Source organism: Motacilla alba, chromosome Z, assembly GCF_015832195.1.
Source record: "Motacilla alba alba isolate MOTALB_02 chromosome Z, Motacilla_alba_V1.0_pri, whole genome shotgun sequence".
Classification (NCBI taxonomy): Eukaryota; Metazoa; Chordata; class Aves; order Passeriformes; family Motacillidae; genus Motacilla; species Motacilla alba.
The window spans coordinates 58405309-58427304 of record NC_052046.1 but is presented as its reverse complement, the minus strand read 5'-3'; the positions used below and the strand labels follow the sequence as shown (position 1 = coordinate 58427304).

The 21996-nt window shown below is 34.7% G+C and overlaps 1 protein-coding gene across 48 annotated transcripts in view; it reads right to left on the bottom strand.

Annotated features, from left to right (window-relative positions):
* PTPRD (protein tyrosine phosphatase receptor type D) overlaps nt 1-21996 on the bottom strand; it is a 1163449-nt gene that overhangs the window by 857645 nt on the left and 283808 nt on the right. For all 48 annotated transcript variants that reach the window (XM_038124763.1, XM_038124765.1, XM_038124766.1 and 45 more), the window contains one exon: nt 11036-11143. The gene's annotated coding sequence lies outside the window, so the exon portion shown is untranslated. The remainder of the gene's footprint in view (nt 1-11035; nt 11144-21996) is intronic.

Sequence of the window (21996 nt, the reverse complement as noted above, 5' to 3'; positions counted from 1 at the left end):
CAGCAGGTGGTATCCCATCTGTCATACACAAATCCTCCAGAAATGTCATACTACTGCTGGAAACCTGTCCATCATGATCCAGCTGTCCATTAGGATGGGAAGAATGCCAGTATTCTGTCCCCGCTGACTCTCCTGCCCTCTACAAGGACTACCTTAAACACTTCAAAGGAAATACAAGTGGAAGAATTTCCTGCTCATTAGTTACATCTCGCTAGACCAGCATCTCTTCTATGTTCAGCCATATTTAATGGAAGCATAATTTTTTCCACGTGTTCCCTTCCAAAAAAGGAAATTGCATTTAAAGTAACAATTACATAAAATCAGAAAATCGTCTTAATTATTTTATCATTGATTTTGTGTGAATATCTGCTATCTTTCCAGCTAACAGTGTGCAACCTTTCTGGTCAGACAGGAGACAGTTATGCACTGCCTGTACCTTTTTATAGTTGTAAAATCACATAGAGTCTAAGCTGAATTCACATGCATAGTGGTTCCAGGCCATGTGTCCTTCGTAGCCTTGAGGAGCAGAAGAGAGTAGCTGGAGTGAAGAGAGAAAAACCTCTAATTTCAGTCTGAAGAGTTGGTTACAGACAGTGAAGCTAAAATGAGTGAATGGAGATGTAATTTATGAATCTATTATTTAATCATCATTCCTCAGTCTTTGATGAAGGCGAGCGCCCACATCTGGCATTCTAAGTCAATAACTGCATATCTAAGAACTCCATTGTGGTCCACTGCAAACTAAAAGTTCAGTTTGCATGTGCTCTTTCAATGATGATACAATAGGTCAACACTGGAGTGATCTGCCTGACAAGGACTGAGTTTCATGGGGAAAAGTTAAACACACCAGGTCTGGAACAAGTTACATATGGATTTCAGAAGGATCCTCCAAACACAAGATGAAAAAAACCAGATGCATTAGCTGCCCTCTTGGAGCACTGCTGAATTTTTCACAACCTCACTAAACATGTAGAAATGGAGGGATCAGGTGTTATATTTACTGCTAAAATGCTTTGAAGATGTAAAGTTTTAAACATGATTTTTGCTGTAATAAGTAGTGATGCGTTTGTGTGCATGTAGGCTGCTTGACAATCTGGCTGACACTTTTTGAATGCTAATGATTTACAAAGAACAGTAAAACAAATTTACATTGACTTAAAAAAAAGACATACATCGTCAAAATGTAATGGTTTCTGAGGTTTGGACTGACCCCAGATAAAATCAAGATGTTTTTTTTTTGTAAAATGTCTGTTTGTATGTTTGATTTGCAATGTTAACAATTAATTCAAAACTTCTTTCCTGTGAGTTACTGCAAATATTCCTGAGCAAAGAAACCAGACTTTTCTTTAGAAATAATTCAGTCAGCAGCTATACTGCTATTGAATATTGTATTTGTTCACATATGAAAATAAAAATCAATAGCAGAAAGGAAAGAAATAAGAAACTTAATAACTTTCTGAGGATGTCACTTTTGGACTTTATTATCTACTTAATTTAGGGTTTGAGTCAAAAAGAGATGGAAGAAGATGAGACAGAGAGACAAGAATGTTTTCTCTTATTTTCTGTTCTAGAAAATCCAAATAATTTTGCTACAATTAGTATGATTTTATTCCAACATATTTAGGTAAAAACAAGACAATTTTTGTGCCTGCTCCTACATTGAGAGGAAATGAGCTAGCAACTCTTTGTTTAAATGTTTACTTCTGAATTTGAGTAAAGCAAATTAGAGAAAAGTTGCAGAAGAGACTATGCAAAATATAAAGCCTAATAAAAACCCAGAGATTTTCAGAGGTAAGGGAAGGTGTCACTTCCTTTCATAGTAAATGTGGATATATCAGCAAAGTAAAACATTTTAAAGTGCTTTAAATGAGTAAATTTTGCTATTTGTCTCAGTTCTGACATTTTTAAGTCTCACATGTAAGAAATTAAGGTAAGAGATAATGCTTAATTTAATGAGTAGCTAAAATTTTATGATAGATTTTTTTTACTAAGTCCTGTTCTGCAATATCCAGAAATCACATAGATAACACTGGCAGCATAGAGAAGATGATTTTTTTCTCATAATGACAATATATCACTCTTTAGTACTAGGACAAGTGCTTACAGACTGAATACTTCTCACTGCAGTAAATAAAAACTTCACTACTGCCAGTAGCAGACCACAGGTATTATGCTCTTTTTGCAAACTTTCATAAATTAAGTTCATCAGTCTCATTTTGTCTGAAACAGCCTTCAGCTGCCTGAAGTTGTGCTTAAACTTGGTTAGATATAATATTTTCTCCTGACCTGTCTGTCTCTGTTTTTTTTTTAGTTGGAGGATTTGCTTTGTTGAGTTTTTTGATGGTTTCTGGTTGGTTGATTGCTTTGGGATTTTTCTCTTTATATATGTTCATGTGGGAGGGAGTTATTTTGTTTAGTTTTGCGTTTTTTTTGGTGAATAAACATCATTTAAAATAAAGTTTAATAAAAAATATGTGAAATCTGTATGTAACATCTATGGAGTTTTCATAATGATTTGGTCAAGACGGCTTGCTGGCATGAAAACAGACACTGTTTGGAAATGGGGTGCTTAATAGAGTGTAGAGGAGCAAAGGGAGTAAATGACAAGAAAAGTGGTTCAGATTGTACTGGAGACTCTATGGTTATAAAGAGCTTATCAAGCTTTGGATCAACAGAACTTGATTCTTATGGGCCACTTTAAGAATCCAGACATTTGACATAAGAAGAATACAGCAGCTCACATGAAATCCATCAAGTTCCTGGAATGGGACTGTTTCTTCATGCAAAAGTTAGATGTATCAAAAAGGAATAAGGCCCAGCTGGACCTGTTGCTCAGAAACCAAGGAAACCTGCTATGCAATTATCTTGGTTAGTCATAGCCTTAGCTGCAGTATTGTGAAGCTTGGGGTTGAAGAGAGCACACAAGATTTTAAAGATTTTAAAGACACAGATTTTAGAAGTGTCGGAATCCAGAACATCCCTCTGGGTGCCCTGGATGGCCAGATCTGCTGGCAGGGGGCTCTGAGACCCTGGCATGCAGCCAAAGACACACTTAGGGTTTTGATCTTAGTCCGTGGAACAAATTACCAACTCTGTATGAAGAATTACAAGCCACACACACAAGTTAGGTAGTATAGTAGAGATAATCACAAAGTGAAAGGAAGGATTTTTGAGTGCTGTACAAGGGGGTTTTAAGCCTTGTACGCAGGGGTCCAAATTTTGTACATGGGGGTCAGGGATTCTAAGATGGAGGGATTTAGGTGTGCCCTGTCCTCTTTCTTTCTCCTTCCTAGCCTCCATGTCTTTGGTGATGCTGGCACTCACAGATTGGTCTAGAGTAGAAAGTCACCATTCAATATAGATAGTAGGTATTGGGGGAAAGGTATAAACATGTAGTACGTAATGTATGATATAAAAGATGGCACCATCCCCCTGGGAGGGCAGTGTACCTTTGTCTGAGCTGCTGAACGGGCCACAGCTGTTCAGGGAGAAGAATCTTTTAGATAACCAACAATAAACAACCTTGAGAATGGACAACAGAAGACTACTGAGTCTTTCTTTAAAGGCACGGGTTGGAGGAGAGACTTTTCCATCTTTTGGGGTCACCACAATCCGGGACGTGAAACTCCACATCTAGCGTCCCTGGGGTGGGCAAAAAACCCCACATAGAAGAGCAAACTTCAACATGCTCAGAACACAGCTGGGAGGTATTCTGTGGAAGCTTCCCTGGAGGAAAAACGAGCTGGTGAATGCTGTGATTTTTTCAAGAAGGCACTTCTGGAAGCAAAAACTAGTTAATCCCCTTTAAAGATAAGGAAAGTAGGCAGAGCAAGAGATCCCCTTGGCTGAACTACAAACTTTTGAGTCTGATCACAACCAAAAGAGAGGCATAACAAAAATGTCAAAACAAGTGAAGACCCATTGAGAAACACAAGAGCATTTCCAAGGTGTGCAGAGATGCAGTTACAAAAGCCAAAGCTTGTCTAAAACTGGTATTGACCAGAGACGTCAAAAACTACAAGAAACTGTTCAATGACAAGCAGAAACAGAAGGAAAATACCATCCTTCTGTTAAACAGGAGAGGTGAATCAGTCACCAAAAATGCTGAAAAGGGAGAAGTTCTCAGCACTTCATTCACCTCTGTCTGCACCAGCACTGCTCGACCCTGGGAGCAAAATTCCAGGTTAAAATAAACACAAACCCATCTTCACTGATGGAAGAGCTGGTGAGTAAATTTTACAGCAACTTCACCTCTGCAAATTGATGGGTCCTGACAATATCCACCCAGGGAAAATTTAAAGAGAGTCTACAAAGAAGTAGGAAACTCCCTTTTCAGAAGGAGTCATTTAGAAAAGTTATGGGGTAACAGGTACAAGTTACTTCCAGGGATAATATGATTATATGCAAGAGGAAAGTTTTTTCAAAACAATCAGACTTCTGAATAATCTCTTCAGGGTAGATTCCACAGTGTTGGACACTTAAAATTCTGATGGGCAAGGTGCTACTTAATCTTGTCTAGACCATGCTTTTGACAAGAAACTTTGGACCAGATGATCTTTAAGGGCTCCTTCTGGCATATTATAATTCCATGATGCCTATGGAGAGATATCCTCTAGTAATATATCTTTTGTTTATTCTTTAGAGCAGAATAGAATACTTTAGTTGGAAGGGGTCTACAAACATGTACTCCAGCTGCTCAACCACTTCAAGGCTGATCCATAGTTGAAGCCTGTTGCTAAGGGCATTGTCCAAACACCTCTAAATACTGACACAACATCAACCACCACTCTACTTTCCAGGCTTTGACCACCCTCTAGGTAAAATATTGCTTCCTAATGTCCAGTCTGAAATTCCCCTGCCACAGTTTGGAATCATCTCCACTTGTCTTATCACTGGATCCCAGAGAAAAGAGACAGCACCTTCATCTCCACTTCTCCTCAGGAAGCTGCAGAGAGAAATTGTCGCCTATAAGCCTCTTTTCCTACAAACTAGACAAGCCCAAAATCCTTAGCCATTCTTCACAGGACATGTTTCCCAGCTTTTTCATGAGCTTTGTTGCCCTCCTCTGGATATACTCAAAGATGTTAAAATCCTTTTAAATTGTGGGACCCAGAACTGCTCCAAGCTACCCAGATCCCTCTGCAAACATTGTTCTTGCTCAAGAGTCAACAGCACCTCTCAGTTTGGTGTCATCAGCAAACTTGCTTTCTTTCCTTATGCATAATATTAACATCTGAACTGGCAATACCGTTTTATTTAGACTTCCAGTATTTCAATTATACAATAATAAATTATTTTTTACATATTAAATTGATACCTTTTTACACTTAATAAGATTTAGTCATCTTAGCATATAGGCAAAAAGACTACACAATCACATGTAGGAGCCATGTGATATTGGGGTATCCTCCATGCAGAAAAAAACCTCTAAGTTTTTATAGAGAATATGTACAAATATATTTCCAGAGGCAAATCACCTTGCAACATGTGGCAATCTTTGCTATAAATTGAAGTAAACTATGGTCTTGTCAATAAGTACTCTGATTTCAAGTGAAAGAAGCAATAATTTATCTTGAGTAAAAGCTGTATACTTTAAAAAAAAATAATGGACATAAGATATTTTATCCAAGCTTCACCTAGGACATGACTGAAAAGTTTTAGCTGCAACTTTAATGTTCAACTCAAGGCAAATAACTTTGCATAAAAATAGTCAGCTTGAATGTCTGCACAAAGCTCTACTGAGATCAACTTAGCATGAACAGATAGGATCTGCCCAAATTCACATCACACATAAACAAACACACCTCATTCCAGAACTCAGTCAAGTATATTACAAATTCATATAAGATGCGTGTATCATATGAAATAGAGATGTATGACAGCTTTCTTGTAACACCAGTTTGTACAATACAACAAAAAAATAGCAGTATTCCCAATGCTATAAATTGTTTCCAAAAATTGTTTCCCTTTTTAAATACAAGTATTTGTATGTGAAAGTGAAAATGGACTACTTGTTTTCTGTATTACTGACAGCCCTGCAAAAACGGCAGCTTCATTTCCAAGATCCTAACATAGGATCTGGAAAAGTACCTATCCCCCTGGACTTCCATGTATTTCCTATAATACATTGGGGAAATTAATTGCTTTTTTTCACCTGAATTTCACATTTGCATAAAAAGAAGAGTAGTTTCACTCCATAGGAATTATAAAAATAGAAGATGTCAGGATTCTACATGCAATGATATTCATATTATTATATTCATATGCCATCTCTGTTTGGTCTGCTCTGGGATTGCTTCATTTATTGCGTGGTTTGTATGTGTATGGCACATACAGTACATGAACCATCAGCAAATTCTGTACTTATAAATACGAAAAAGTACTTAAAATTCTATCTTTGTAGATGTTCTTGTTTCAAAGACTTTTAAGAATATGCTATTTACATAAACATTCTACTCTTCGGAAGATGTTTTTGAACTTACGTAAAATGCTCTCAAGCCTTAACTTTAATATATTAACAGGCCTTAGTTTAAGAACTGCAGACAGAATTTTCATCATGTTTAAAGGGAATCAGTTTCCTTTTTTCTCTATATATAACTTTTAGACTTATTATTGATGAACAAACAGTAAACAGAATTTCTTACCCTGCAGACAATGACATGTAAACAACAGCTCCAAAACTGGTAACAAGAGCTGTGGCCCCTACTCACTAACTGCCTATTCGAAGCACTAAAAAAGAGGGAGACAGAAGCTAAGCTTTTTCTTGCCCTTATTTATGACTTGAATCAATCCAGAGAAATGTCACCAGTGCATACATAGTTTCTTTTTTCCCATGTCTAAAGGAAATGTCAGTTCAATATGTCTCTAAATTCTGTTATCTTCACACATATAAATGGAACAATAATAAGAGATTACAAGATTAAAAGACAAATCACAACCAATTAGACCTTGTCAAATTTTGTCATCACTCAGGAAAGCTGCTAAAATTTTAACCTTGACCTTCAGCACATATTAAAATCAGGGTCTATCAGTTGATAATCAGTTAAGTGCCCTCTGTGGAAAGAATAGAAGACCTCATCCAGTGAGGGTACTAAAAGCTTGTGAAAATCTGATCCTGATGTTATCCAGATGCAAAGTGTTAACCTTTCATAGAGATGAAGTCTGAAACCCTGGAACAAGGGTCAAGATAAACAGTTTCCATTTTTGGCCCAATAGCAGACTCCTAATGTCAAATGTTCACTTTGCTGTGACCTTGTTCCCAATGTAGAATGAATACAACAATATTTCTTTTCCTTGCCTTTTACTCTATCATTGGGACAAAGATGGCCTAGAAAGAGACTGAGTGTTCTGATGTCAGGGTATTTTAAACTGCTGTAACTTGAGCAGCAATAGTCTTAAGCTCTATATCCTTCATTTTTCTGAGTTGTATTTTTTGTCACTCATATTGTAAGAGTTAAGCTAAATTGATTAATATACACACATTATATTTTTATTCAAAAGTAGTCTGTCACTTTAGCTCTTGTACTTTGCTCACTAGAAGTACTTGTGAAACATATAACTTAGTAGCTTCATTTTTCATCTGACTTTTTTTTTTTTGTGTTCCAGAGTATATAAATATCTTAAATAATTTAGTCACATTCTCATCACACTTTCTTCATTCTGAATTTTTTTCACCAGGTGCCAGTTGATATTTGGGAACAATTTGAATGGTACATACTGAATATATATATCGAGGTAAAAATGAACCCAGGATGTTCTTAGCTGTGGTCTGCTACAATAGGCATCATGTCCCCCGTCAAGCCTGAGTTTCTGATATTTTCACCTATTCTTCATACTTTGCCTCAAGAAGGTTATCTTGACATCCAAAATAAAAAGATGTCCATATGTTATGGTAGAGAGCTATCTCAACATCTCACAGGCTTTCTTGCAATTAGTCTCCATCCCCAGACCACAAAGTCTAACTCCATTACATCAATGCCTGTCTCTGATATGCAAAGCCTGCTAGATGTGATCTCACAGTATGAACAGCAGGACAAAATAATTTTCTCTGGCTGGCTTCACCCTTAATATAGCATAACCTGCTAATGCAGTCCAGGGTATGAGACTGCTTTTTCTGAGTCTACTGCTGCCTTGGGAACAGCCTAGTGGCTCTGGAAGTCCCAGAGCCATTACTGCAGAGCAGCTCCAGCTGGTCAGCATCAGCCTATACTCTTGCTTCCAAGATGCAGCACTTCACATCCATTTTCATAGGGTTCCTGTCAGATAATTTGTCTCTGCAGAAGCCCTAACTTCTACTATTTTGATCTCTCCATGAAAATTCTGGATCTTCTGCAAGCATGATGAAGTGAAATCTGCACCATTATTGAGGTTATTAATGAAGAACATTAAACATTATTAGTCATGGTATTTATTCTAGTACAACTTTCTGGTCACTAGCTGGGCTTTGGATCACAACAGTAAGACCAGCAGTCCAGACCTCTTTCACACTGTAGGTTGCTTATCTGGTTCATACTGTCATGTCCCTGGTAACAAAGGTGCTATGAAAGCCACATCAAAGGACTTTGTGAAGCCAGGGTAATCAAATGCAGGCATCTTTGCCTGTCTATTGTCTTCTCATCAAGGCTATCACATTGGATAGGTAAGATTTGCACAGACCTGGATTTGGCCAAACTTGTTAAATAATGAATCTTTGATCTAGAGCCACCTCTGTTTTACAGTTCATATAGCAGATGTTAAAATACAAAATGCCTCTTATCTGTCATATGTGATTATTGTGATAGTTCTAAATTAATAATTTCAATTTAAAATAACAAATAAGTAAAAGAAAGCTGCAATAAATAACTAATATTTCAAAGGGATGTGTATACCATTCGAATTCCTCATCAGAGTGTTGAGGTTTGCTTTTATTCATCACTTTGTTTATCAACTCTGATAATTCCATAAATTTTTCTCACACCTCAGAAATATTTTGAGTTTGTGAGACACAGAATTTTAGGATCACGTAGTAAATAGAATGGATGAAATATTCAATAAAGCTTAGTGTATTGATACAGAAGTACAGGTGCTAATTTCACCTTGCATATGACTGAAGAAATAGGTAACATCCAATATACTTCCACATTGCTTCTGCCTATTATATATGTGTCTAAGAATTAAAATCTTTTTGCTGTTTGAAAACTGGATAAACTTTTGATTTCTTTTTCTGACCTTAGAATATTGAAATATTGGGTAAATAACTTTAAAAAATATTCTTACTCTTTATACCACTAATGACTGATTTGTGCCAGAAAACAGAAGAAAATTATTTGTTTCTAATATTTCACTTTTAACATACTTTAAAAAAAGCAACAATCTGCTCCATTCACAAGAACTGAAAAGTGTTAACAAAAAATGAATAAGTTGGCAACTAGAAAAATTATGTATATTTCATATATGTATACATATACGTATATCTAGCAGTCTCCAGGATATCTAGGCAATGGTAACAAGGTAATTATACTCTAGCTTGAGATTTTTCCTCTCTGTAAGTATATATCCTATATCCTGTTTAAGAGTCGCTTTTGGCAAAGATATGTCTAAACCATATGGAATGTTGCTCATTACTTGCTTCATCTTGTCTTTAATTAGATAATTACAAAGAACTCTCCTTCTCAAAGTCTCAGGGTTTTTAGTGTAAGTTCTTGCTAGGATTCATGATTTTCAGTAGCTACTAAGAAATATTAACACACTTTTTTCAATACATTTGAAAACCTGTCAAGAGTCCTGTTTCTTTTCTTCAATGTTGCAGATACTGTATATGAGTGATAACATACCTTGGTTTGGCTAGCGGACCAAGAGTATAAACATACATCCAAGCTTATCAGTATTTCCAATAATCAGTAAAGCAATTGATGATCCAAGAAAAAATGTGACAATTAAAAAATTTAGCTTCCCTGTTAGGCTATGACTATGCAAATAGCTCTAAATAAATACATTTTGAGCAGCTTTCCAACTTTCAAGTATTTTAATAATGTAAGCTAGTTGTTTGTTTTGTAGCGACAGCAACACATTTTCAGATATTCAATAATTTTACAGTAGTTTATCTTTTCTTTCTCTCTCATAAATGAACATATTGTATTAATACTCTGCCTTTACCACATCTTTCTTTCTTCTTCCCTTTCTCTTTTTCACCCTTTTCTTCTTTTCCCAGGCTAGTATCATCCCGGTCTCTTAGCAGTTTTCAAAGAAGAAAATAGATTTTCACGGAGAAATTATATGGTGAGTAAAAAGCAGATCTGAAAACTGAAAACCATCCTGCCTTTATCTTCTCCCCGGTTTCCTACTAGGTATAAAAAAATGGAATTTTTCAAACACAATCAGGAAAGAAAGCAAAGCAAAACTCTAAGTAGAACTGAGATACTAGTGTCCATGAATATTAAAAAACTAAGAATAGAAGGATGAGAGGTGCATTTTAATGTGTGTGAATAATTCCTGTGTGTGTGACTGTAGCTCTACTGTCACCTTCACCATGTGAAGAATAACATGTGGACCTCCCTCAGAGAGAATTTTTGGACCACCAAGGCTTCTTACTTTGTTCTTCACCCAAAATTGTCTCCCATGAGAAATGCAGTGGGAAGTAAGGTTAATTTAATTAGCACCCAAATATTCTTACTGAGGTTTTTTTCCTACCAGTTTTTCTTCTACGTCAACTGACTATTTTTTGTCTACATTTTCTTGATCATTGAATATTTCCCCATGTTTATGTTGATATTTATTTTTTATAATAATTTGTCAATACTTTCAGATAGTGCTTTTAATTGTCTAGAAAGGAAGAGGAATCAGAATGAGATGGCATCAAATCTGCAAAACAACATTATCAACAGATGAAGTTATACACTGATTTAAAGATGTGTTTAAGAATTCTACAACAAGGGAAATCAAAGTCCTCTACAGCGCCATGGAAAGTTTATTTTTAATTTGTGTTTGTTGCTAGAAATCAGCAGGCTTTGTAAATTTAGTCTGAAATGAATCTCCAAATGTGTAAGCCATCACTTACTTGGAGTTGAGGCTGATCAGTTCTGCCACAGCTGGTGCCAACATTCTGTCAGTCAAATTCTTAACTGGGTTGTAAACGGTGAGGAAAAAAGTTGCTTTTTACTCCCACCTGGAATGAAATACAGCATCAGTTACTATTTTTCTTCCCTATCTTCCACGTGCAATAAGGCATTTATTATATTATCTTAGCCTGTCTCATTAGAGGGTCATCGAAACAGTTACACAAAGGATAGAAGCATAAACAGTTTCACTCTTCGAATTTCTCATTGATTATGTGATTCAATATACATATAAATAACTGCTTGAAATAGTAATTTATTCTGTGTACATATATTCATATATATATTTATTCATATATGTATGCATTTCAAAATGTTTATGCTGAAGAAATTAGTCACAAAATTTAGCAGTAGCAAATGGAAGTGTTCCAGAGCAAGGTAGTTTAATGTAGGTATCTAAATAACAAAGTTTTCTTTTTATTTTGATCTCAAAGTACCATTTATTTTTTCCAAGTTTCTTCTTATTACAGACTATAGACTTCAAATTTATGAAAAAATTATTTATAAAACAAAAGGTTAAAGAAAAGGTCTCTCAGTTTTCAATTGCTCTCTATCACCTTTGAAAGGAATGAAGATAAGAAGTCCTAACTGACTAAAAGAGCAACTAATATAATATAATATAATATAATATAATATAATATAATATAATATAATATAATAATCAATCTACAAAAAGATGGGAAAAAGAAAATCATAGTCCAATCAGTTTAACTTAAGTTCCTGGGGAAAAAATTATACTATCAGTCTTCATGAAAGCTATTTGCAGGCAGAAGAAGGTCAGCCAATAGCAGCATGGCAACAGAGAGATTGGGAGGGAATCTCTGAAGGGACAGAGATATTCATGAAAATATGTGGAAAAAACACAGTGGGAAAACCAGAAATTTATTACAACTAGAAGATGTAAATATTCAGTAATTTTGTTGTCTTGTGACCATATGATATTTCTGTCCTTTCAACCAAAAGAAAACCAAACATTTTGCAACTCTCAGCTGTATTACAATGCAATTAATACATTTCTACAGGAGACAAATTTTCCAGAAACTCACTGACTTAAAACAACTTAATAATGAGCTTTCATGCAATGGTAGAAATATGGACAGAACAGCAGCGTTCAGAAAATCACAGGTGAATTAGAAAATTTCAGATCTTTATCCATCAACATTCCTTGCTGTAAAGGATATACAGCTTACAAGGAAATGATAGGTAATAAAAAGACTCTACAAGAAGATGGATTAATAATATGTAGTTACTTATTCAATGCTGTATATAAAAATTGGTTGGAGAGGTGCTGCACATCTGACAAATTTATGGCGTTCCATTTAGAGTGTAGATATTTAGGAGAACTAGACCTTGTCACATACTGACATTATTTCATGAAATAATGTTATTTTATTGAAGGCAAATTGAACATTTTTATTTCATCAGAAAAATAAGTATGCTTTAACTAAAAAAAAATTCAGTAATGCCTTTCCTGTCATTTAATTGCTTAAATAATTCATTAGTTCAAAACAATTGAAATAATCTTATAAAATTAATATGCGATTTCCTAACAGCTGAAAGCTGCTTTTACAATGTTCTAATTCTAATATAAAGAAACAAATTGCTAATCTTAGACATATACATAATTGAAAGAAATAAAAAGTCTACATTATTCCGGAAACACTTTGCAGCTCTGGACTTACACCATTAGTAAACTCATTCTCTCAGCCCTTTTGTAGCTGTCCCTTCAGTACAAGCTTTAGTGGAAGTTGTTAAGACAGAAATCCTCTGTTCAAACAAATTTAGTTTAAAATGCTTCTAGATTTGACCACAAATAACTATCAGTACAGAACGGAAAAAAAGCATTTGTTACAACTCCTGTAATATTTTTGAATTTCAAAACATTTATTCACAGGCAGAATTCCAAAAGTGTTTGAAGGCTTTGTCAGAAACCAATAATTTTTCTAAAAGAAAAGTACAGGGAAATATAATCACGTCTTCTTGATACTTTTAGACTGAAAGGGTAAAGGAGTAGAAGGTGCAACTGAGAAATCTCTCCAAAGTGCTTAAAAGATAAATCCACTTTGCTCTATTTGTCATCACGAGTTCCCTCTTGAAAACAATTAATAATTTCTTAATAGAAATTATTCTAATGGTGAATTTCCAAACAACTCTAGTCTGGAATTCTCCAAGGCAGAGGAGCACAGGAGACTGAATCCTCACCAGAGGTTAAGAGGTAAAAACCTTTTCTCAATTTTACTCCTAACTTGAAACTGGGAAACAAACTTGTGCAGCAGCATCATGAGATTTTTCTCGCACATTCCAGTTGCTGTAAGGAAACAAACTGGGTACACATTTTCAATTCCAGTGAAGTAAAAGATACTTTCTCTTAGAACATACTTTGCTAGTTATATTTTAAATTAAAATTGATTTCTTTCAATGTACTTAATCTTTTCCTATGTCTTTTCTTCGCTTCTCTTCCCCTCTTTTTTCCCAGAACTCAGTTTCCCCTTCCCTTAGTTCCACTTCTAAACATTTCAGTGTCAGCAAACCTATGAACATTTTCAACATCTTCTTGCCAATCAGCTCAGCAGTTGATTTTGCTTTTTTTTTAATAGGGATGCAGTTGGCACAAAGCTATTTTTGCCTGTATTTTGCACTTGTTATCAGTTGGGAACAGAAGGAAATATCACTTTGGCTCCTGAATGAAAACAACAGATAAGCATGATGCTTTGGGATGTCTGCTACTTCTGTTAGCCACTAACAGAGCACTGAGCATTACCTCCTCTCTCTTCTATGATGCATGTTGAAATTCCCTGCTAGCAGGCCTGAAACATTTACATTTTCTTAGAAAACAGGTTGAGAAAGCCAGATGCCAATATATAGTTGACGGTGTTAGAAAAAAGGTTAAGCTTCAGCATTAACATTTACATACATGCTTCTGGTCACAATTAATTCCAATGTGTTCAATTCAGACCTATGACACTTCTCTCCAAAGACAAAAACTGGATATTAAAGGAAAGCTTCTGAAGAGCAGTAATATCTCTTATTATATCAATTGATAGAAAAAAATGACAAGATTCTGGCACAAAACCACTTGTTGGAAGGAATATAGGATAGAAGATTTCAGATATGCTAGATGCCACTTGGACCATGGATATTATAACTTATACTATATTATACTTATTATACCTTGTTTGAAAATTTCTTTTTAAACCACAAGGCATAATACGAAGTCCTATCTCAGACATCACAGAAACACATCAGTGAACATTCCCAATGCTTATGTGATATTCATGGTTTCTGAAAAAGGGAAAATAGTACACAAGTTACCCTTGGTAGTGCAAATTAGATTAAAAGGCAAATAATTTATAAAAATCACATTAAATTCTTTTAGCTTCCATAAATATTAGAGTTCAGTAAGCCTTTGCTTATTTCTTTGGACAGAAAAGATGGCTAAATGAGATTATTATAACTTCCCTTTAAAAAAATTAAATCCTTTTTTCTATCTCTTTCATTCACACTTTTGGGATATGACCCTACCTTATACAGTCTGTCTGTTTTAACAACTAATCCACATTTGCAGTTACATAAGCCTTTCTAACTTAGAAATTTCATTTATTCCACATGTTTTACCTTCATTTGTGATTTGCAGATATATTTATGTGGAGACAGTTAATGTTTCTGTTATCTCTTATCATAAATATAGAAACATTATCAAATTAATAGAAAAAACCCATTAAATTATTAAAGTAAATTAATGAACCCATATGTTACATAAAAATTCTGTCCATGAAAGTGATACCCTTTTAGAATAATTTTTACTTTCCCAGTGACGGAATATTTTTGCATTTGAGAGCTTAACTTCTCTCTTTAGTTAAAGATGTCAAAACATTTTCCACTGAATAATTTCCTACAGACATAGTAATACAAATAAAACAAGCAAAAAAAGAGAGAACAAAAATAAAAGTGATTTCTGAAATGAAACCTTTTTAATTCTTCAAGGTTTGTGTAGATTACATTTTTAAGTTTTTACAAAGAACATAACTAAATTAAAAGCATGGCACAGAAAAAGTACAGAAGTTAAAACAATATTAAAATACACTTAATTTCTGCCAGTACTTGAGCACCACAGTTTTATTTCTAAGTGTACAACATACATTTTTAACTGATAACACTAATGCACACACACAAAGAACAGAAACATAAATGTATTATCTTTACATGTCACATGGATTTAAGAATTTTATACATAACATCAGTTTATGATATTTACATTACTGCAATCCATGACAGAATTTCCTATTTCCTCTTTATACTATTAATCACTGTACCTTTAAAAAAACTCTATTTATCAGCAAAAAATCATATACCTTCATACCTTGATTCTCCTTTTGAAAGAATCATAAGAAATCTATTTTACCCTATCACACTTTCAAGAGAGAATAAGCATATTAGTCTCCTGCTGCTCTCAAAGTTGTAAGTTCTGCATTGTACTACCTATTTTACTGGCCTCTCAAAACAAATTTTCCAGGCTTTCTTGAACTAACAAGAAGATTTTCATCAGCTGCAGTATCTTTTAAGTAAGATTGCAAGTTGTTATAGTAAGACTGTAAGTCTTTATACTACAAGGGATGACATGGCTTGAGATAACAAGAAGCTACACATAAATACAGGGCAAATCTCTAACATACATTCACAGACTTCAAAGTATTAATAAATACATTGATCCTGACTTCAGAACTTAAAGTCACTGAGATTCTCACATTCTGATTTATGCTAGAAATGTAATGGCTTTCCTATGAAAAAATAAAAGCAAAGGATCTTCTAAAGCATTGTGGAATTATGAGTTGATTTCTGAGTACAGATTCTAACATCTCTACCTGTTCCAAGATTGTAGTACTCTACTAACTACTTGAAATAATAATCAACTATGTTTTTATAGAGAGATATTCTGATTATGTTTTAAAATATTTCTTTATGATAATGCAAGAGTCCTAATTATAAACATTTCCTGCCTGTTGTGGCAAGAAACCGGGGAGGAGAGCAGCAGGGGTGGTTTCTGTGAGAGTAGGGATTTTCACAACATGAGGCAGAGAAAGTTCCAGGCAGCTCTAAAATAGACCCACTGCAGCACATGGCTTAATGCATCAACAAAGAAGATTCTGCTTCTCTGCTAACACAAATCTCAGAAAGTGCAACATATACCATGTAGCAGCTGTGAGAGACAGGACTGATCAAAAATGTGAGAGAAACAACTTACAGACCCTAAGATTAGGGGAGGATGAAAGAAGATGTGCTCCTGGCACTGGAGTAGGGATTTCTCTGCAGCCTGTGAAGACCATGGAGAATCAGATTGTCCTCCTGCAACCCATGGAAAACCATGTTGGAGAAGATATCAACACTGTCGGCCACAGACCTCTCTACACTACAAAAAAACCTGTCCTAAAATGTTCTAATGAAAGTTATGGATTGTGGAAAGTCCACACAGGAGAATGCGAAAAGGAACCCAAGTGGCAGCATATTTTCTCATAAAACCTACAGCCCATGGAGGACTAAAGTTGGACCAGTCTGTTCCTGAAGTACTGTACTCCATGGAAATGACCCATGCTGGAGCTGTGTTATAAAGGCAGGATGCTAGGTAAAGTGAAGTACTAAGATTTCCTTGAGGTTCACGATATTTTTATCTAACTAGAACTATGAAGTAATTATTTTATTAAACTTCACAGTTACAGTGTTTGCTACACTGTAGCTAATGGTACAGATTTTCCACATTTTTTAATTTTTATCTTAAATGCAAAATCATTAATCTGGACACTGTTGGTTTATTTTCTTTATCTAATTTAAACCAGGTCATTTTCTAGTGTGCTATATTTCTATTCCCATAAAGAGTGTAGAGACATTAACAGATGACAAGAATTTTCAGTCTTATTTTCACTTCCTGTTCTGATGAGGACGGGAAGTGAGTGAGTGGCTGGGTGGGTATATGGCAGCAATCCAAGGTCAACAACGACTACGGTCAGCCTTTTGATCTGAGTGCTACCAGAGTTGCTAACTTCCCTTTGTTAGAGTACAGAGGGATAATGATTGTATTCATTTCACCCTGAATAGGTCATGACATCAAGGGAGGCCATATGTATTCTTCTCCAGGTTTTAAATATTGAAAGGATTTTATTGTCTAAAATGTACATAGATAATGCAAACAAAACTCAGCTGAGCTTTGCCATTTCTTGTCAAGAAGTGATTTATTCTGATCATAAAATTTACAAGCTGAAAAATAATTTTCACATTTTGTCATTTCAAGACCTTCATCTAATCATTTTGCGGTAAAGAAAATTAAAATTTGACAAAAATCTTCTAAACTCCCCATCAGACTTATCACAGAAAATTTGCTGCTCAAATAAAAATCTGGTGATCAGCATGACCTTGATTATGTCAGCAGCTAAAAATATTTTAAGTGTCTTTTTATCTATCTTTTCTTCCATAGTTTATCTATCTTTTCTTCTATAGTTGCAGCTATAGCCTCTGATTCTCTAGAGGAGGAGCTGAAATAATATATCTAATGAATTACTCATCAAGACAATGTATACTCCTTCACTTTGCTGATGACTGGCTAAAGCTCTGAAGCATGAAATTTGATTTTGTTACTGGTTTAATGTATAGATGCAAGTAAAAGAACATTAAAATGTCAATGCATTAAATTTTCTTTTCCCCAGTAGTCTTGAAAGATGATGATGATGATGATGATGACCAGGATGAGGAGGAGAAGGAGGAAAATGAGGAATCAGAGATTTAAATACATCATTGTCCAAATGAACAAAAGCAGCCCTATATTTATTAAAACCATGCACAGAGGTTATAAAATTTTTTGGAGTGAAGTATATGTTTGAAATAGTGAAATCAAAGATTGAAAGTTGCACTACTCTGATATTATTTAAATTTCTCAACTGGAATATGTATTTCTAATTTTAATACCTGTCTAAAAGTTGGGTCTCAATAACTGGTTTTATGTCATCAGTTTGTCTTCAAAGTTAAACAGCTGTCCTCTCCTTTCAATTACAGTAGTGTGCATATACATATATATTAATGTAGAATTCATCCCTCAATCATCCCTCTGATTAAGCTAGACAACTTAATCCTCAGAGGTCTTGAATTTTAAGGGTTGCTTGATTCTATTTTCGGAATGAAAGCTCTGTCTTCCATCCCTGACAAACAGATCTATGCTTAAAACTCATGGCTGAATGAATAATCATCATTCATATATGCTGCAGTTTGGTATTTCCTAAATAAATTGTCCTATTTTTTAATAGGACACGAAGAAATTAATGCATATGGCAAGGAAATGACAGAAAAGACTGGAAACTGCTAGATGGTAAAATAAAATACAACTTTACTTCATTTTCATACTACAGAACCTTAATATTACAATCATAATGGTGACCAAACTGCTTATAAATACTTTTCAAGGTAAAAAGGAGCAAATCCACAAATTTCTCTACCAATCTTAACCTTAGAGCCAGACTCAGAGTTTATAAGCAATTAAGTCTGTGAAAAATACAATAGATAAGGTAGCTACAGAGACCACAAATACTTTCAAATGAGAGGGCGAAGGAAAAATAGAGAAATTTCACATATAGTTTCAGCATACTGCCACATCCCTACTTAGATTACACTTATTTTCTAATGTGATTTTTAAGATCATGTCCATTAAATTTAAAAACAAACAATTAAAACAAAGAAAACCTCAACAACAAGAAAAATACCACAACATGTAAGTTTATTCCAGAGGTGGAAAAGAAGATATAGTAGTACACTTGGAGGAACTATTTGACCAAATTGTCTTCTGATGTGCTGGTATGCAGTATCATGACATGAGGTAAGGACAGCTGGTGATGAATTCTCAGACAAAACTTACTGTAAATGTTTTTCTATCACCAAACCATAGAATCATGAATAATTTAGACAGAGAACAAGGGAGTGATTTTCCTAGTTCAGTTCTCCACTTAAAGCAGAGACAACCACTTGTTTTTTGCATTTTTTTTCAAATTGAATTTTGTGAAATTTGGAACGGAGGCAATAAAAACAAGGAACCGGGGGCAATCTAGTTCACAGAGTCTGATTACTAGAAAAGTCATGTATTTAGTCGGGTTTCCTTGATTCTTCTAAAAGCTGTTACCCTGTAAACCTTAGCAAGCACAGCTCAATAAAGGAAAGATACTACTAAACTTCAAATCACTGTTAATTTTATTTTTTTTTCTGTTTAAAGATAAAGATTTTTTTTGAAATTTTTTTCTGTTCAAAGATAAAAGTTGCACCTTTAATTTAAAAATGGTATGATGTACTACCCGTCTAAATTTCTAATGCAATGCTGACTGCTTTAAAGAGGATCATGTTTTCTAATTTTTTCTGCTACCAAATATAACACATGCTCTTTTTCTTCTATGTCTACCTGTGTGAGAAACAAAGGATATATGTGGTATGTGGTATATGAATATGTGGTTCTTCTGAGGCATATGTAAAATGCAAGCAGGAAGGAATTTAAATTGAGGAATATTAGCATATATGCATATATATAAAATTTTATGTATTACTATAGCAACACTATTAATTAAAGGTTTGTTTAAGAAGACTGCCAGACATTGACAGAGAATATTGTAGTAATTGTAAGCCACATAAGATGACTTAAATGTTCATTTCAGCAAATATCCCTGATGACTCCTTGTGACGTCTTTTTTACTTAACAATGATTCCGCTTAGTCGTGAAAAGCAGTCAGCTGATACATGTATCCAAATGTTCCGACAGTCAGTGCTATCTAAAATGTGGTTGCATAAGTTTAAGATAGATACCTCAGATAAAAACTTTTTTTAATATTTTGTGATCTAAATGAAGATATCAAACTGGCAAATTTTCACAAATTTGAGTGATGATGATGATGATATAAAGCATCAGACTTTGACCTGGTGAAACTCACAGAGCTGCAGCTCCAAAATGTTTGGCAATCATTTCTTGGCTTCTAGACACTTGTTAAAGCAAGATAAAATCAGCCTGAGTCAAGGCAAATCCAACATATCCTAAAATTCTACACTGTTGAATTGATCTAAAACTTTCTATCAACACTGGCAAAAATCAACACTGGCAAAAATAATACTGACTAGGTTTTGGGATTTGAAAAAAAAAACATTTTAGGCTTTAGAAGTTCTAAATTCCTAATTTATTTCTTTTTTATTTATTTGGCTTCAAACAAATAATGTGTTTGGATTTTCTGGGACTTCCTATGGATTGTGCTTAAAGTTTCATGTAAAATTCAACTCCTGTGCTTCTGAAAATATGTGGCAAGATAATCTGAACAAGTAACCTTAGTGAAGGTCAGGGAAAGAGCCCAAGTACATCGTGCAAGGATAGAATCAATGAGAACTTTACTGTTCTCCTGAATATACTGTTCATCATCCACTCACTATTCATCCAAAGCAATTCAGTACAACTGCTTACCATTGCCTTTAGTTTATAAAGCATGTGTCTGAAATGTACAAGTGCAATCTGGCCAAATATATCAGGTGTGCTCTAACTTCCCTTTTGCTTGATAAATATTGTGAAAGGCTTGTTCAATAGAAAATAAAGGCATTATCAAGAAAGGATGTGATTACTAATACATTCTGATTTGATTTCAGAAATCCTTCACCCTGCATCTGTAATCCCTGGACAAAGAATGGTTATGCTATTTAAACAATTTTAAAGAGTGGCATAAATCTATGTTCAAAAATCACAAAGATGGATCTCATTTTAAGCTTCACACATCACTGATTATTTTTGTCATAGCTACAGAAAAAAATGCATATAAATAAAAGATCTACAATTTATAAATTTAAGACTATTTTTCTTACCCTTCCTTCTGAAAAAATTCTACTTTAAAAAAAGGTGTGATTGGAGAGATTCTAATTTATTCAATAACCATGGGCATAAAGGTCTCCAGCTTATTTCGAGCATTCTTTGGTATTAGTTATCCTGCTTTCTCTGTTTCTGTGAATGAATCTGGGAATCAAAATTGGCAATTGGAAACACCTACAAAGACTGTAAAAAGCTACAGTAGTTTATATCAGAAATCAGAATAGCTGCTGTCGGCTTCCAAGAACTAGGGAATGATGAATGTGTTACCCACGCAGGAGCTGTATCGAAAATGCGATCTGGAGTAACACCTGTTCAAATAACTGTTTATTCTATCATCAGGGAACTGACAACTAGACTTGCTTAGCCAGCAGTCCTTTATAATTTACTTTGAATATAAAATTTTTGCTGGAAAGAACAAGAAAAGATAATTTCCTCCTATACCAATAAAGTTCTCTCAGAATGCTATATGAAGAGCAGATTTACTTAAGTGACACTTTGTTCCTTGTTAATCATAAAATATTGATGAAGTTTTTTCAGTCATCCCATCATCATGGTCTGTGTTTGACCCAGGCTACAATCACCATGCACAGTCCTGACACCCACCTTCAGTATGACATGACAGCTAGAACTCAGTCTGCCTGCATTCCCACACAACTGTGTGATGTCCTGCTCTGGTGCCACCCCAGGGAATCCCCTATCCCACATAACACGCTGAAATACATAGTGGAAAGTTAGATAGTAGGAACACAAGAAAGTTAGATAATAGGAACACATGTAATACATATAACATCTTTATTAATTATCTGGATGACAGAGAAAAGGCTCAAGGCAGATCCCATCAAAGTATGTACAAATCTGAAGGGATAGTTCAAAGACGATGGAATCAGGTTCTTTTCAGAGGGATCTGGTGATAAGATCAGAGGAAATGAGCAGAAACTGAAACATAGAAAGGTCCTTCTGGACACCAAAAACCTCTTTTTCCCTTTTGGGAACCAAGCACTGAAAAAGACAGCCCAGAAAAACTGTGGGATTTCTGTC